General features: G+C 44.2%; 5 non-coding genes across 5 annotated transcripts; 2 read left to right on the top strand and 3 right to left on the bottom strand.

Moving 5' to 3' along the window:
• Positions 1 to 2806: 2806 nt before the first annotated feature.
• trnag-ucc (transfer RNA glycine (anticodon UCC)) lies at positions 2807 to 2878 on the bottom strand. The gene has a single exon. It is a non-coding gene; the product is annotated as a tRNA-Gly (tRNA).
• A 407-nt stretch (positions 2879 to 3285) lies between these two features.
• trnam-cau (transfer RNA methionine (anticodon CAU)) lies at positions 3286 to 3358 on the bottom strand. The gene has a single exon. It is a non-coding gene; the product is annotated as a tRNA-Met (tRNA).
• Positions 3359 to 9115: 5757 nt separating this feature from the next.
• On the top strand, positions 9116 to 9188 carry trnav-aac (transfer RNA valine (anticodon AAC)). The gene has a single exon. It is a non-coding gene; the product is annotated as a tRNA-Val (tRNA).
• A 649-nt stretch (positions 9189 to 9837) lies between these two features.
• On the bottom strand, positions 9838 to 9911 carry trnai-aau (transfer RNA isoleucine (anticodon AAU)). Its single transcript has one exon. It is a non-coding gene; the product is annotated as a tRNA-Ile (tRNA).
• Positions 9912 to 10681: 770 nt separating this feature from the next.
• trnaw-cca (transfer RNA tryptophan (anticodon CCA)) lies at positions 10682 to 10753 on the top strand. Its single transcript has one exon. It is a non-coding gene; the product is annotated as a tRNA-Trp (tRNA).
• The last annotated feature ends 7450 nt before the right edge of the window (positions 10754 to 18203 follow it).

Consider the following 18203-nt stretch of genomic DNA (forward strand, 5'->3'; position numbering starts at 1 on the left):
AAAATCAAATCAAATGTTATTCGTCACGGTATAAAAGGTTCATCGAAATGCTTGTGCGCTAGCTCCCTCAACATTGAAGTACAATAAGCAATCATCAGAAGTGAAATACAAAAAAATAACAAGCAGAAGAGGTAGGTAGCCCTAGTATGCTCAATAGCCTGATATGTACATAATATCGAATGGGCACACACCGGTTGAATCAACATTGTTTCCACGTCATTTCAATAAAATTAGGTTAAACCAACGTGGAATAAACGTTCATTTGACGTCTATGCCCAATGGGTTGGATATTTATATTTGGTGTATGGCCAATATACAATGGCTAAGGGCTGTTTTTATGCACGACACAGTGCCTGGATACAGCAGTTAGCCATGGTATATTGGCCATATACCACAAACCCCCGAGGTCTTTTAAGGCTTTTATACACTGGTTACCAACTTAATTAGAACAGTAAGAAGTCATTTTGGGGCATACCGGTGGTAAACAGTCTGATATACCATGGCTTTCAGCCGATCAGCATTCAGGGCTTGAACCACCCAGTTTATAAAACAGTATAGATAATGACATCCTATTTAACCAATAAAGGGCATGGTTGATTAATTCAAAATCTACATCTAATGGAATTCAAAGTGTCACTTGAGTTTGACAATCTGACATATCAGGCTTTATAAAAATAACTTTTATAAAAACATTTTAAACAATTATTTATTATGCAATGCAAATAGGCCTATATGGTCTTAGGAATCAAATTCCAGGTGACTGAATAATATTTTGGTGAATGGTGACAGTGAAAAATGTACCCGAACACGCAGCTGTAAATGGCTATTTTGCCATTATGGATTATGGAAAAAACGAACTTTCTGACAACCATGCTGGAGCAAATACAGGACTGTTTAGTGTACTATACTGCCCTCAGCTGGTGAAATTGCAAAGCACACAATTGATTTTATTTAACTAGGAGTCAGTTAAGAACCAATTCTTATTTATAATGACGGGCTACCATGGACTATCCCTTTAGACCAGGGCTCCACATGAACTTTTTTCGAGACTTGTCATTCGGGCAAGTAGGACTGATTCTTTACATGTCCAAAAACTCAAGTCACTCCCCCCCAAAAAAGCAAAAGCAAACATATGTGACACCATGGGCCAAAAAGGTGACTTAAAATTGTGTGGTATGATGCAAAGTACCACTTCGCAAAATAACATGAATTAGTATCACTGGTATTGACAATGGAATGCTGCTAGTCTCTGATACCATGTATTATATATCTCCTGCGTTGTGGCCTTGAGCAAGGCACTCAACCCCCCACAAAGTAAAATACTGCACTGACAGGCTACTGATTAAAACACATGTGGTCCGTCTCCATCTGCAGAGATACTGGGTGTGCAGGCTTTTGATCCAACCCTGCTCAAACACACCAGAGTCAGTCTATCAAGGTCCTGCTGAGCAGTTATTTTTTTTTTTTTTTTGTTTTTTTTACAATGTGGTGTTCAACTGGGTTGGAACAAAAGCCTGCACGTCCAATAGCTCCCGAGGACTCTCCGGGATGGTTGACCACCCTGCAATTACAACCAAATAGGTTTTATGTCTTTATAAAAAAATGATTCCCTCATTCAATGAACCAGAGATTAAATGCCTAGGGTGGGCGAGGTAGCGAACTAAGACGTGTATCTATTTGTAAGGTTAAAATATTCAGCGTTCAGGGGAGATCATGACAGCATAGGAGTTACTTCTCAATTAGGCTATTCTAATCAAATGTTTTTTTTTTACTTTGTCAGAATTACATGGCCAGTATTGAATAGAAGAGAATCCTAGCAAATGTTGAGCGTCAAGGCAGGCAGGGGTCGATAATCTAGAGTATAGGGGCAAAGGTACAGGATGGCAGGCAGGGTCAAATCCGCCATAGGTCAGTAATCCAGAGGTGGGCCAAAGGTACAGGACAGCAGGCATGCGGGCTCAGAGTCAGGACAGGTAGAGTAGTCGGGCAGGCGGGCTCAGGGTCAGGACAGGCAGAGTAGTTGGGCAGGCGGGCTCAGGGTCAGGACAGGCAGAGTAGTCGGGCAGGCGGGCTCAGGGTCAGGACAGGCAGAGTAGTTGGGCAGGCGGGCTCAGGGTCAGGACAGGCAGAGTAGTTGGGCAGGCGGGCTCAGGGTCAGGACAGGCAGAGTAGTTGGGCAGGCGGGCTCAGGGTCAGGACAGGCAGAGTAGTTGGGCAGGCGGGCTCAGGGTCAGGACAGGCAGAGTAGTCGGGCAGGCGGGCTCAGGGTCAGGACAGGCAGAGTAGTCGGGCAGGCGGGCTCAGGGTCAGGACAGGCAGAGTAGTCGGGCAGGCGGGCTCAGGGTCAGGACAGGCAGAGTAGTTGGGCAGGCGGGCTCTTGGTTGCAGACGGCGATATGATTGGTTTTCGCAACCAGAAATTTCCTCGACTCACCGTTGGCAACGAGACACATCCTATTCCTGCACGGGGCTTTTGACTATGCATATTTTATGTTAAAAAATATATATATATATTGAATATATGTGTGTTAGTGACACACTGTTATTTGTCCAAATCAAAATAAAGGCTGTTTACTGAAAGAAAAACATGCTGCAGCCTAAATCATTGAGAGAACACATGGCAGAGTAGTTTCAGGCCACCCCATCCCTGCCCTTTGAATACACTGCACGCCATGTCAATGAAACAGAACTCAGGGCTGGGTGGATAAAAAGAAAGCGATAGAACAGAACAAAGTAAAAGAGAGTAAAAACCACATGACTAGAATAAAACTTCAGTATTTTATTCTTATTAACACAAAAAATAAGCTGCGTTGGCCGGGAATCGAACCCGGGTCAACTGCTTGGAAGGCAGCTATGCTCACCACTATACCACCAACGCCTACCTGAAATCTACCGCCGAGAGTTCTGGTTTTGAAAGTGACATACATTATATTCCTAACAAGCTGCATCACGCGGTTAATTTCAAAGGGTGAGTCAAACAAAATATCTTATTTCACTGGCCGGGAATCGAACACGAGTACACAGCTCGGAAGAAAACTACGCGAAACACTGCGTATCTAAATTAGCTGTAACTGTCCGCTTTTGAAAGGGTAAGTGAAAGAAAGCCTACGTTTTACATTACCAGATCAATTTCATTTTAATGTAAGGCTTAAGAGTCTTTGCATTGTAACACAATTGAAGTGTTTGAATTTGATATAAAAACAATTTCGGCAGACGACAAAACACCAAATTATGTTGCCAACATTTTACTCTCCCGTGGGCTGAAGAGACTGTTGGTAAAACTACTGCCCCCTGTGAGGATCGAACTCACGACCTTCAGATTATGAGACTGACGCGCTACCTACTGCGCTAAGGAGGCTTCTGGTATAACTGATAATTTCATCATGGAAGAATGGTCAATTCATGTACATTTCGTTGGAACGTGAACACCATGTTTAACCCATGGCGCCGGAGGGGATAGCTGCTGTTTTACGGGCTCCTAACCAACTGTGCTATTTTGTAATTTTTGTATATTGTCTTTTTTTTTTTATGTTGTTTGTAACTTATTTTGTACCACCACTTTGTCTGGAGACACAGCCCTGCTCCATGTTCTTTTAGCAGTTTTTGTCCTGTAACTCCTGGAATCCTTACTGTCCGTTAAGACAAGGCTTCCATTTGGCAGTTTTCTGAACCTGGGCTCCATGTCTGCTGTGAAAATAAAGGGGAAAGTTTGTATTTAATAAGCATAAATAATATACATTTTAATCAGTGAGCAGACTGGATTAATAGATGGGACAATAAAATGAAGTATATCAACTGTAGCTACTTGTGTTGTTATCTTAAGCTACTTGCTAAAATGACATTTATACCACAAACAGACACACCAGCATAAGCAAGAGCATAGGATATGGCTTGTGCCTTTTGATTCATATATATATATTTTTTTTTCACCTTTATTTAACCAGGTAGGCAACAAGTTCTCTCATTTACAATTGCGACCTGGCCAAGATAAAGCAAAAAAGTTGACACATACAACGACACAGTGTTACACATGGAGTAAAACAAACATACAGTCAATAATACAGTATAAACAAGTCTATATACGACGTGAGCAAATGAGGTGAGATAAGGGAGGTAAAGGCAAAAAAAAGGCCATGGTGGCAAAGTAAATACAATATAGCAAGTAAAACACTGGAATGGTAGATTTGCAGTGGAAGAATGTGCAAAGTAGAAATAAAAAATAATGGGGTGCAAAGGAGCTAAATAAATAAATAAAATACAGTAGGGAAAGAGGTAGTTGTTTGGGCTAAATTATAGGTGGGCTATGTACAGGTGCAGTAATCTGTGAGCTGCTCTGACAGTTGGTGCTTAAAGCTAGTGAGGGAGATAAGTGTTTCCAGATTCAGAGATTTTTGTAGTTCGTTCCAGTCATTGACAGCAGAGAACTGGAAGGAGAGGCGGCCAAAGAAATAATTGGTTTTGGGGGCGACTAGAGAGATATACCTGCTGGAGCGCGTGCTACAGGTGGGAGATGCTATGGTGACCAGCGAGCTGAGATAAGGGGGACTTTACCTAGCAGGGTCTTGTAGATGACATGGAGCCAGTGGGTTTGGCGACGAGTATGAAGCGAGGGCCAGCCAACGAGAGCGTACAGGTCGCAATGGTGGGTAGTATATGGGGCTTTGGTGACAAAACGGATGGCACTGTGATAGACTGCATCCAATTTGTTGAGTAGGGTATTGGAGGCTATTTTGTAAATGACATCGCCAAAGTCGAGGATTGGTAGGATGGTCAGTTTTACAAGGAAGGGTATGTTTGGCAGCATGAGTGAAGGATACTTTGTTGCGAAATAGGAAGCCAATTCTAGATTTAACTTTGGATTGGAGATGTTTGATATGGGTCTGGAAGGAGAGTTTACAGTCTAACCAGACACCTAAGTATTTGTAGTTGTCCGCGTATTCTAAGTCAGAGCCGTCCAGAGTAGTGATGTTGGACAGGCGGGTAGGTGCAGGTAGCGATCGGTTGAAGAGCATGCATTTAGTTTTACTTGTATTTAAGAGCAATTGGAGGCCACAGAAGGAGAGTTGTATGGCACTGAAGCTTGCCTGGAGGGTTGTTAACACAGTGTCCAAAGAAGGGCCAGAAGTATACAGAATGGTGTCGTCTTAACATTAACATGATGACCCGAACCTATTTGATATCAAGACAGTGTTTGCACTATAGCTATGTCTAGTCCAAATAGCTACATTAAAAAGAGGTTTGAAAAACTACTTCTCCAAAATACACTGTTTAGATTGCTAGCAAATAATAATAAGCAAATAATAACTCCAGTTTAGTATGGAAATAGTTGGGTTAACAGACTATTTTGGTCAGAGTCATCGGACGTTAAACTAGCTGACGTTCCTTCGATAACGTGTTGGTGTCAAAACACCAGTTCACTAACGCGTTAGATAACGTTACTGTAGCGACACTGTCACTCTTGATAACCGTGCTAACATATTACTGCAGCCTAATACACTGATCTTACCTGCTAGATATTCTGATCGATGATGATGAATGAAAACGGCAGACAACAATAATTGTAGCTAACGTTACTCCAGAAAAGAAAGATATCTCGCCAAAATAACCTGAGAGGAAATGTGTTTTTCCATGGTCTAATTCTAGCTTTTAAAGGTCCCGCCATAGCTCATAGTAAACGTTACTTCAGAAAATAAAGATAACTCCCGAACAAACTTACCTGAGAGGAAATATATTTTTCCATGGTCCTCTTCTCGAGTTTAAAGGTCCGGCCATAGCTATATCCTCATTGGTTAATTATTGATTACCTCTTGGTTGCACTGGCATCTCGGATTGGATGGCGAGTGCAATTCTTGGTAACGTCCTGGTTGCGGACGGCAATATGATTGGTTGTCGCAACCAGAAATGTCCTCGACCCACGGTTGTCAGGGGGTGCCAAGGAGGCTTGCATCAAACTGAGTGTAATGGGTCCTAAGTGTAGCTGATGTAGAGAGTCAGGCGCATGACAGCAGATATGAGTAATCAACATACTTTTACTCAAAATGTCAAATATACACAGTAACAAATACACGCACACCATGACAGACCGAAAATACAATAAACAATCACTCACAAAATACCACATGGGGAACAGAGGGTTAAATAATAAACAAGTAATTAGTTGAGTGAAACAAGGTGTGAAAAGACAAACAAATGGAAAATGAAAAGTGGATCGGCGGTGGCGAGAAAGCCGGTGACGTCGGCCACCGAACGCCACCCGAACAAGGAGAATGACCGCGACTTCGGCGGAACTCGTGACACCTAGAAACAGATTTTGATTAAACGTTTCTGATTGGAAAATGTTGTCATATTATTATATATTATAATATAATTATATATTATATTATATGATTAGGGTTAATATGATTGGGCAGTACAAAATAATCAAACAATTATATTTTTTGCCACTTATAGTTTAGTATAAAGTTTCTGATAATATAAATTATTATATATATTTTTTGTTACAGTACATTAGAATATACATTTCCAAATAGAAGTCAGCAAGGGACACAGCCAATTGACAATGACATTAGATAGTTAATTATACCCTATCTGAATCCTATATATAATATGAGGTCTGAAAATATTTGATCCGAACAATGAATTGAGGGCCCTCCTTTGTTAAGTTTTCAATGTGTGGGTCTTCCCAACTGGCAGACAGCTGAGCCACATTTGCCTGGTCACACACACTCTCCAAATGTAACATGCACCTGAAATGTGAGCCACCACCTCTCTTTTCGACTCAGCCCTATAGTGTACATCACATGTTCAAATCAAATCAAATTGTATTAGTCAGATGCGTTGAATAAAACAGCTGTAGACCTTACAGTGAAATTCTTACATACAAGCCCATAACCAACAATGCAATTTTAAAAAACGAACAAGAATAAGAAAGAAAAGGAACAAGTAATTCAAGAGCAGCAGTAAAATAACAATAGCGAGACTATGATTAGATGTTCAGGAGTTTTATGGCTTGGGGGTAGAAGATGTTTAGAAGTCTCTTGGCGCTCCGGTACCGCTTGCCGTGCGGTAGCAGAGAGAACAGTCTATGATGACTAGGGTGGTTGGAGTCTTTGACCATTTTTAGGGCCTTCCTCTGACACCACCTGGTATAGAGGTCCTGGATGGCAGGAAGCTTGGCCCCAGTGATGTACTGTGCCGTACGCACTACCCTCTGTAGTGCCTTGCGGTCGGAGGCCAAGCAGTTGCCATACCTGGCAGTGATGCAACCAGTTAGGATGCTCTCGATGGTGTAGCTGTCGAACCTTTTGAGGATCTGAAGACCCATGCCAAATCTTTTCAGTCTCCTGAGGCGGAATAGGTTTTGTCGTGCCCATGACTGTCTTGGTGTGCTTGGACCATGTTAGTTTGTTGGTGATGTGGACACCAAGGAACTTGAAGCTCTCAAACTGCTCCACTACAGCCCCGTCAATAGAATGGGGGTGTGCTCAGTCCTCCTTTTGCTGTAGCCCACAATCATCTCCATTTGTCTTGATCAAGTTGAGGGAGAGGTTGTTGTCCTGGCACTACACGGCCAGGTCTCTGATCTCCTCCATATAGGCTGTTTGTCATTGTTGGTGATCAGGCCTACTACTGTTTTGTCACTGGCAAAATTAATGATGGAGTTGGAGTCGTGCCTGGCCATGTAGTCATTAGTGAACAAGGAGTACAGGAGGGGACAGAGCACGCACCCCTGAGGGGCCCCTGTGTTGAGGATCAGTATGGCGGATGTGTTGCTACTTACCTTTACCACCTGGGGGCAGCCCGTCAGGAAGTCCAGGATCCAGTTGCAGAGGGAGGTATTTAGTCCCAGGGTCCTTAGCTTATTGATGAGCTTTGAGGGCACTATGGTGTTGAACGCTGAGCTGTATTCAATGAATAGCATTCTCGCATAGGTGTTCCTTTTGTCCAGCTGGGAAAGGGCCGTGTGGAGTGCAATAGAGATTGCATCGTCTGTGGATCTGGTTTCTGGGATAATGGTGTTGATGTGAGCCATGACCAGCCTTTCAAACCACTTCATGTCTACAGACGCGAGTCATTTAGGCAGGTTACCTTAGTGTTTGTGGGCACAGGGACTATGGTGGTCTGCTTAAAACATGTTGGTATTAAAGACTCGGACAGGGTGAGGTTGAAAATGTCAGTGAAGACACTTGCCAGTTGGTCAGCGCATGTTGTCGAAATACACGTCTTGGTAATCTGTCTGGCCCTGTGGCCTTGTGAATGTTGACCTGTTTAAAGGTCTTACTCACATCGGCTGTGGAGAGCGTGATCACACAGTCATCCGGAACAGCTGGTGCTCTCATGCGTGTTTCAGTATTATTGCCTTGTAGCGAGCATACAAGTAGTTTGGCTCGTCTGGTAGGCTCGTGTCACTGGGCAGCTCTTGGCTCTGCTTCCCTTTGTAGTCTATAATGGTTGGCAAGCCCTGCCACATCTGACAATTCGATCTTAGTCCTGTTTGATGGTTCGTCGGAGGGCATACCAGGATTTCTTATAAGCTTACGGGTTAGAGTCTCTCTCCTTGAAAGTGGCAGCTCTAGCCTTTAGCTCAGTGCGGACGTGGTCTGTAGTCCATGGCTTCTGGTTGCGGTATGTACGAATGGTCACCGTGGGGTCGACGTCATCGATGCACTTATTGATGAAGCCAATGACTGATGTGGTGTACTCCTCAATGCCATCGGAAGAATCCCGGAACATATTCCAGTCTGTTCTAGCAAAACAAGCAACATTATGTACTAAATACGTTTTAAAAAATAAGTTACAAACAACGCAAAAAAAACAACAACAAAAAAACAAATTGGTTAGGAGCACGTAAAACTTCTCTGGCGCCCCCGTGATGTTAGTGTGCAACATGAAAATGCTAAGCAGGCCTTCTCTAACCTTGTGATACAAAGGATTGGGATTGAAGAATGTATGTGAGTGCAAATAGTAATCCTAGACCATTTCTTTAAATTACTTGTCCTATAGGCTAATAACGGTATAATCTTGCCCAATTACTTCATGTACCTATTCTATAAACTGGTTGTAAAGGTTTTTGCGACTCCCGTACATTACAATTACCCCTTAACTATTCATTCCAGTTTCCGTAGTGTAGTGGTTATCACGTTCGCCTAACACGCGAAAGGTCCCCGGTTCGAGACCGGGCGGAAACACTTTTTACATCACCCTAGGAATCAAATCTTTTCCTTGTTGTCTTCAAATCCTAACCCTGGAGGACTGGAGTACTGCTCGTGTTCTGTTCTACCAAATAACTAACTGGACACGTCTGATTTTGGAATGAGATGTTTGACAAGCAAGTGTCCACACACTTTTGGTCATATAGTGTATTTCATCCGTGTGGAAAAGTGCAACTGAAGTACAAAATTAGTCCTTTTCCATTCATGATTTGATGTGAGGCGACTAATGCATAGCCTGGACATCAGTTGTGTAAATCTATGTTGGTTTTATGATGTCTGTATTTCCCCATCAATTAATGTAATCTATGTTGTAGCTGCCTAAAAAACAGTTAAAAATAACATTTATGCTTAGACTGCCAATCTGCACCCACCTGGTATCCCAGCTCTAAATCAGTCCTTGATTAGATGAGAAGAATGAAAAAAAGCAATGAAACTGACTTCAAGGTCCAGATATGAATTTGAGAGAGCTATTCTAATTGAAACAGTAAATTATTGCAAATATCAATGTCACTTAGTAGGACAACTTGTATACGTTTGCTTTTAACATTTAATGACACATACACATTGGCATATGGTACCAAATGCACTAAAGATTCAACTAGTAATACAATAAAAGAAAATTATGTGGCCAGTACGGGTATCGAACCCGCGACCTTCGCGTTATTAGCACGACGCTCTAACCAACTGAGCTAACCGGCCATATATACAATAAGGAAAAAGTTATACGTTTAGAACCTTCTCAGGAGACATAGTTGAGTGCTCTGACAAATTTTATTATTTTACGTAATGTGCATCGGTCAATATCACAAAACAGTTCCATTTGGACCATGCAACATTTTCCATTTTTATTTCCGAATTGATATTCCTTTTCTGTTTTACTATAAAAAGGGAAATATTAGACTTGTAGAAAAACATGTTGGCCAAGCTCCAGCATTTAATTAATTATAAACACATTTTCAGTGGATCAGCCATATAATATGTCCACCCTGTTACAGACAACCACTTAACTATCTTTAATTACTTTCATTGGACTATTTTAATAATATTTACATTTTCGTAAAGCTATTGTGTCCCCTTGTCAACCCTGTCCATTTGTTCTGGTCAAATTATAAAGAAATAACAGATGTTGTATACAATCACTGTAACGTTATTATTTCATAATGCATTTCATATTTTTTTGAAAACCAAAATCAAAAACCGTGATTATCTTTTAAATAATTGAACCGAAACCGAACCGACCTCAAAAAGCACTAGTCGCTAAACCTTATAATCTGTAGTAAGTGGGAAACTGCAGTTGCTCCAAGCAAATTATAACAGAATATTGCTGGAGCAAACAGTCGATTTCACGTTTGTAATCTGCCACCATTCTCTGTTTAGTGATAGCAAACTGTGAAAAACTAGACATACCAACAGAAAATGTATTGTGTTTGGACACAGTCAAATACATGAAAGGCAATCCTGTGGTTTCAGACCTCGTGGCGCAACGGTAGCGCGTCTGACTCCAGATCAGAAGGTTGCGTGTTCAAATCACGTCGGGGTCAGTATTTTTAATGGTCTGTTATAATTGAAAAACTCAAATTGTTGCCACATAGCCAGCTCCAAGCTATAGAATCAGTGAGTATGTCGTGAACTAAAGTTAAAACTGTTTTAATATCTAATCTAACATTCAAAATGTAAGCCCCAGACAAACATAAGCAAACAACATGCCATTGCCAGGACAATATTTAAATATTTAACCTCATACTTGTCTCTGCTTGCACGTGTGTAATGGGTATGTACTCTGTTTACAAAGGATCTATAACAATATGAATATACAAATTTCGTCCCTATTCAATCTGAAATATTGTTAAATGTTTTGGATAAAATTATAACTGAAAGAGTGTACAAATTCAATCTGCAAATTCAATCTGCAGTACCAGAGAGCGCTCTGGGCGTTTGTAAATTCAGAGCGTTTCGCTCTCGGAGTGTTCAGAGCGCACGCTGGACGCTCTGGTCGAGGAGTGGTATGGGGGGTGATTCATGCCAGAATTGGTGAAGCTACTGATAACTCTCACCAAGTCACCTAACGTCTCGCGTCTTGTGACGGCCGCCCGCCCAACAACCTGCCCGCTTGACCCTATCCCCTCCTCTCTTCTCCAGACCATTTCCGGAGACCTTCTCCCTTACCTCACCTCGCTCATCAACTCATCCCTGACTTCTGGCTACGTCCCTTCCGTCTTCAAGAGAGCGAGAGTTGCACCCCTTCTGAAAAAACCTACACTCGATCCCTCCGATGTCAACAACTACAGACCAGTATCCCTTCTTTCTTTTCTCTCCAAAACTCTCGAACGTGCCGTCCTTGGCCAGCTCTCCCGCTATCTCTCTCAGAATGACCTTCTTGATCCAAATCAGTGAGGTTTCAAGACTAGTCATTCAACTGAGACTGCTCTTCTCTGTATCACGGAGGCGCTCCGCACTGCTAAAGCTAACTCTCTCTCCTCTGCTCTCATCCTTCTAGACCTATCGGCTGCCTTCGATACTGTGAACCATCAGATTCTCCTCTCCACCCTCTCCGAGTTGGGCATCTCCGGCGCGGCCCACGCTTGGATTGCGTCCTACCTGACAGGTCGCTCCTACCAGGTGGCGTGGCGAGAATCTGTCTCCTCACCACGCGCTCTCACCACTGGTGTCCCCCAGGGCTCTGTTCTAGGCCCTCTCCTATTCTCGCTATACACCAAGTCACTTGGCTCTGTCATAACCTCACATGGTCTCTCCTATCATTGCTATTGCAGACGACACACAATTAATCTTCTCCTTTCCCCCTTCTGATGACCAGGTGGCGAATCGCATCTCTGCATGTCTGGCAGACATATCAGTGTGGATGACGGATCACCACCTCAAGCTGAACCTCGGCAAGACGGAGCTGCTCTTCCTCCCGGGGAAGGACTGCCCGTTCCATGATCTCGCCATCACGGTTGACAACTCCATTGTGTCCTCCTCCCAGAGCGCTAAGAACCTTGGCGTGATCCTGGACAACACCCTGTCGTTCTCAACTAACATCAAGGCGGTGGCCCGTTCCTGTAGGTTCATGCTCTACAACATCCGCAGAGTACGACCCTGCCTCACACAGGAAGCGGCGCAGGTCCTCATCCAGGCACTTGTCATCTCCCGTCTGGATTACTGCAACTCGCTGTTGGCTGGGCTCCCTGCCTGTGCCATTAAACCCCTACAACTCATCCAGAACGCCGCAGCCCGTCTGGTGTTCAACCTTCCCAAGTTCTCTCACGTCACCCCGCTCCTCCGCTCTCTCCACTGGCTTCCAGTTGAAGCTCGCATCCGCTACAAGACCATGGTGCTTGCCTACGGAGCTGTGAGGGGAACGGCACCTCAGTACCTCCAGATTCTGATCAGGCCCTACACCCAAACAAGGGCACTGCGTTCATCCACCTCTGGCCTGCTCGCCTCCCTACCACTGAGGAAGTACAGTTCCCGCTCAGCCCAGTCAAAACTGTTCGCTGCTCTGGCCCCCCAATGGTGGAACAAACTCCCTCACGACGCCAGGACAGCGGAGTCAATCACCACCTTCCGGAGACACCTGAAACCCCACCTCTTTAAGGAATACCTAGGATAGGATAAGTAATCCTTCTCACCCCCCTTTTAAGATTTAGATGCACTATTGTAAAGTGACTGTTCCACTGGATGTCATAAGGTGAATGCACCAATTTGTAAGTCGCTCTGGATAAGAGCGTCTGCTAAATGACTTAAATGTAATGTAATGTAAATGTCTTCCTAGCGCCATAAAATAACGCCATTAATTAACATTGACTGTCAATGGAGACAAGTTTGTTTCCAAGGCGTCAAACTGCCGACGCATTCATGTCACGTGACACGTACACGTCATGTAGACGTAGTGTTCACGTCACGTAACGTGTCACTGACACGTCATATGTCCGTTTGCGTGTAAGTTTATTATGATGTTACTACATGTGTTACGCATTACGTGTTAGTGTCTGTTGAGTTCATCAGTTTCATTTGTCGACTTAGCTAAAATAGGATGATCATCTCAATGCAAAAATGATTAGGCTAGTTGGTATCACAGCCACCATTACTGTGTAGATATGCCTATTTCTTGCATCAATACAAACATAAGGGTTTCTTGGCAGCCTAGTAGTTAGGGTGGTGGGCCAGTAATTGTAAGGTTGCTAGATTGAATCCCAAAGCTGACAAACTTTTTTTTGTCATTTTTCCCGGGCAAGGCAGTTAACCCATGAATACGTGGATTTCGGTTTAGGCAGCCCCCGCACCTCTCTGATTCAGAGGGGTTGGGTTAAATGCGGAAAATACATTTCAGTTGAATATATTCAGTTGCACAACTGACTAGACTTCCGGCGCCGACAGAGATGGCCGCCTCGCTTCGCGTTCCTAGGAAACTATGCAGTTTTTTGTTTTTTTACGTGTTATTTCTTACATTAGTACCCCAGGTCATCTTAGGTTTCATTACATACAGTCGAGAAGAACTACTGAATATAAGATCAGCGTCAACTCACCATCAGTACGACCAAGAATATGTTTTCCGCGACGCGGATCCTGTGTTCTGCCTTACAAACAGGTCAACGGAATTGATTCCATGCAGCGACCCCCAAAAAAAACGACTTCGTAAAAGAGGGAAACGTAGCGGTCTTCTGGTCAGACTCCGGACACGGGCACATCGCGCACCACTCCCTAGCATTCTTCTTGCCAATGTCCAGTATCTTGACAACAAGGTTGATGAAATCCGAGCAAGGGTAGCATTCCAGAGGGACATCAGAGACTGTAACGTCCTCTGCTTCACGGAAACATGGCTCACTGGGAAGACGCTATCCGAGGCGGTGCAACCAACGGGTTTCTCCACGCATCGCGCCGACAGAAACAAACATCTTTCTGGTAAGAAGAGTGGCGGGGGCGTATGCCTCATGACTAACGAGACATGGTGTGATGAAATAAACATACAGGAACTCAAATCCTTCTGTTCACCTGATTTAGAATTCCTCACAATCAAATGTAGACCGCATTATCTACCAAGAGAATTCTCTTCGATTATAATCACAGCCGTATATACCCCCAAGCAGACACATCGATGGCTCTGAACAAACTTTATTTAACTCTTTGCAAACTGGAAACCATTTATCCGGAGGCTGCATTCATTGTAGCTGGGGATTTTAACAAAGCTAATCTGAAAACAAGACTCCCTAAATTTTATCAGCATATCGATTGCGCAACCAGGGGTGGTAAAACCTTGGATCATTGTTACTCTAACTTCCGCGACGCATATAAGGCTCTGCCCCGCCCCCCTTTTGGAAAAGCTGACCACGACTCCATTTTGTTGATCCCTGCCTACAGACAGAAACTTAAACAAGAGGCTCCCACGCTGAGGTCTGTCCAACGCTGGTCCGACCAAGCTGACTCCACACTCCAAGACTGCTTCCATCACGTGGACTGGGACATGTTTCGTATTGCGTCAGATAAAAATATTGACGAATACGCTGATTCGGTGTGCGAGTTCATTAGAACGTGCGTTGAAGATGTCATTCCCATAGCAACGATAAAAACATTCCCTAACCAGAAACCGTGGATTGATGGCAGCATTCGCGTGAAACTGAAAGTGCGAACCACTGCTTTTAATCAGGGCAAGGTGTCTGGTAACATGACCGAATACAAACAGTGCAGCTATTCCCTCCGCAAGGCTATCAAACAAGCTAAGCGTCAGTACAGAGACAAAGTAGAATCTTAATTCAACGGCTCAGACACAAGAGGCATGTGGCAGGGTCTACAGTCAATCACGGACTACAAGAAGAAACCCAGCCCAGTCACGGACCAGGATGTCTTGCTCCCAGGCAGACTAAATAACTTTTTTGCACGCTTTGAGGACAATACAGTGCCACTGACACGGCCTGCAACGAAAACATGCGGTCTCTCCTTCACTGCAGCCGAGGTGAGTAAGACATTTAAACGTGTTAACCCTCGCACGTCTGCAGGCCCAGACGGCATCCCCAGCCGCGCCCTCAGAGCATGCGCAGACCAGCTGGCCGGTGTGTTTACAGACATATTCAATCAATCCCTATGCCAGTCTGCTGTTCCCACATGCTTCAAGAGGGCCACCATTGTTCCTGTTCCCAAGAAAGCTAAGGTAACTGAGCTAAACGACTACAGCCACGTAGCACTCACTTCCGTCATCATGAAGTGCTTTGAGAGACTAGTCAAGGACCATATCACCTCCACCCTACCTGACACCCTAGACCCACTCCAATTTGCTTACCGCCCAAATAGGTCCACAGACGATGCAATCTCAACCACACTGCACACTGCCCTAACCCACCTGGACAAGAGGAATACCTATGTGAGAATGCTGTTCATCGACTACAGCTCGGCATTCAACACCATAGTACCCTCCAAGCTCGTCATCAAGCTCGAGACCCTGGGTCTCGACCCCGCCCTGTGCAACTGGGTACTGGCCTTCCCGATGGGCCGCCCCCAGGTGGTGAGGGTAGGCAACAACATCTCCTCCCCGCTGATCCTCAACACGGGGGCCTCACAAGGGTGCATTCTGAGCCCTCTCCTGTACTCCCTGTTCACCCACGACTGCGTGGCCACGCACGCCTCCAACTCAATCATCAAGTTTGCGGACGACACAACAGTGGTAGGCTTGATTACCAACAACGACGAGACGGCCTACAGGGAGGAGGTGAGGGCCCTCGGAGTGTGGTGTCAGGAAAATAACCTCACACTCAACGTCAACAAAACTAAGGAGATGATTGTGGACTTCAGGAAACAGCAGAGGGAACACCCCCTATCCACATCGATGGAACAGTAGTGGAGAGGGTAGCAAGTTTTAAGTTCCTCGGCATACACATCACAGACAAACTGAATTGGTCCACTCACACTGACAGCGTCGTGAAGAAGGCGCAGCAGCGCCTCTTCAACCTCAGGAGGCTGAAGAAATTCGGCTTGTCACCAAAAGCACTCACAAACTTCTACAGATGCACAATCGAGAGCATCCTGGCGGGCTGTATCACCGCCTGGTACGGCAACTGCTCCGCCCTCAACCGTAAGGCTTTCCAGAGGGTAGTGAGGTCTGCACACCGCATCACCGGGGGCAAACTACCTGCCCTCCAGGACACCTACACCACCCGATGTTACAGGAAGGCCATAAAGATTATCAAGGACATCAACCACCCGAGCCACTGCCTGTTCACCCCGCTATCATCCAGAAGGCGAGGTCAGTACAGGTGCATCAAAGCTGGGACCGAGAGACTGAAAAACAGCTTCTATCTCAAGGCCATCAGACTGTTAAACAGCCACCAATAACATTGAGTGGCTGCTGCCAACACACTGTCATTGACACTGACCCAACTCCAGCCACTTTAATAATGGGAATTGATGGGAAATGATGTAAATATATCACTAGCCACTTTAAACAATGCTACCTTATATAATGTTACTTACCCTACATTATTCATCTCATATGCATACGTATATACTGTACTCTATATCATCGACTGCATCCTTATGTAATACATGTATCACTAGCCACTTGAACTATGCCACTTTGTTTACTTTGTCTACATACTCATCTCATATGTATATACTGTACTCGATACCATCTACTGTATGCTGCCCTGTACCATCACTCATTCATATATCCTTATGTACATATTCTTTATCCCCTTATTGTTAGTTAGATTACTTGTTGGTTATCACTGCATTGTCGGAACTAGAAGCACAAGCATTTCGCTACACTCGCATTAACATCTGCTAACCATGTGTATGTGACAAATAAAATTTGATTTGATTATATTAGATATCCCCCTTTCCTTTTCTTTGTTGGGGGGAGTCTAGGTCTCTAATGGCGCATTCAAAACAACTAGGAAGTCTGCAAATTCTGATCTTCCGACTTCAGTGCGTTCAAGACAACTGTGAACTAAAAAAAAACGAGCTCGGACAAGGATTTTTGTTTTGAACAGTAATCCAACTCTGAATTTCTGTCATCTTTCTCTGACATGAAAATCACTGATGTCATGATTTGACCTCGTTTCCCCCCCCCCCCACTTCCCAATTTACTGGATTAACAGACAATCACTGTCACCATGCAATCTTTCTTCAATACATTTCTGTGGAGATGGTTAAAAGCAGGGTTTGAATTGAGGGCATATGTGAGAATGTAGGCCTTGTTATAGAGATGGACAAAAAGCATAGGCTACCACTTGTTTGCTTAGCCATAGGAAAAGCAACGGTACAGATTTTATAAAGCGATCTAGGCTATAACAATGATAAACTCCACGACTATTTCCGCAGTCTACTAGTCTATCGAAGGTTTTGAGCAGCCTAAACACACCAGGAAAATGTGGTTGGTTAATTAAATGCTCTGCAATGTAAAGCTATGCCTAATCAATATCAGCTAGAAAGATGTGTCGGCATCGAGTAATTGTCTCTGGCCCCCTCCCAGTTAGGGGGAGTGATGAGCTCTACAGCAGAGTCTCACAACTCAATCGCTGGTTGAAAACTGTTTTCTGCCCCTCCCAAAAGTTAGAATTTGTAGATAATTGGCCCTCTTTCTGGGACTCACCCACAAACAGGACCAAGCCTGACCTGCTGAGGAGTGACGGACTCCATCCTAGCTGGAGGGGTGCTCTCATCTTATCTGCCAACATAGACAGGGCTCTAACTCCTCTAGCTCCACAATGAAATAGGGTGCAGGCCAGGCAGCAGGCTATTAGCCAGCCTGCCAGCATAATGGAGTCTGCCACTAGCATAGTCAGTGTAGTCAGCTCAGCTATCACCATTGAGACCGTGTCTGTGCCTCGACCTAGGTTGGGCAAAACTAAACATGACGGGGTTCGCCTTCGCAATCTCACTAGGATAAAGACCACCTCCATTCCTGTCATTACTGAAAGAGATCATGATACCTCACATCTCAAAATAGGGCTACTTAATGTTAGATCCCTTACTTCAAAGGCAATTATAGTCAATGAACTA

The sequence above is a fragment of the Oncorhynchus keta genome, chromosome 23 (genome assembly GCF_023373465.1).
Source record: "Oncorhynchus keta strain PuntledgeMale-10-30-2019 chromosome 23, Oket_V2, whole genome shotgun sequence".
Classification (NCBI taxonomy): Eukaryota; Metazoa; Chordata; class Actinopteri; order Salmoniformes; family Salmonidae; genus Oncorhynchus; species Oncorhynchus keta.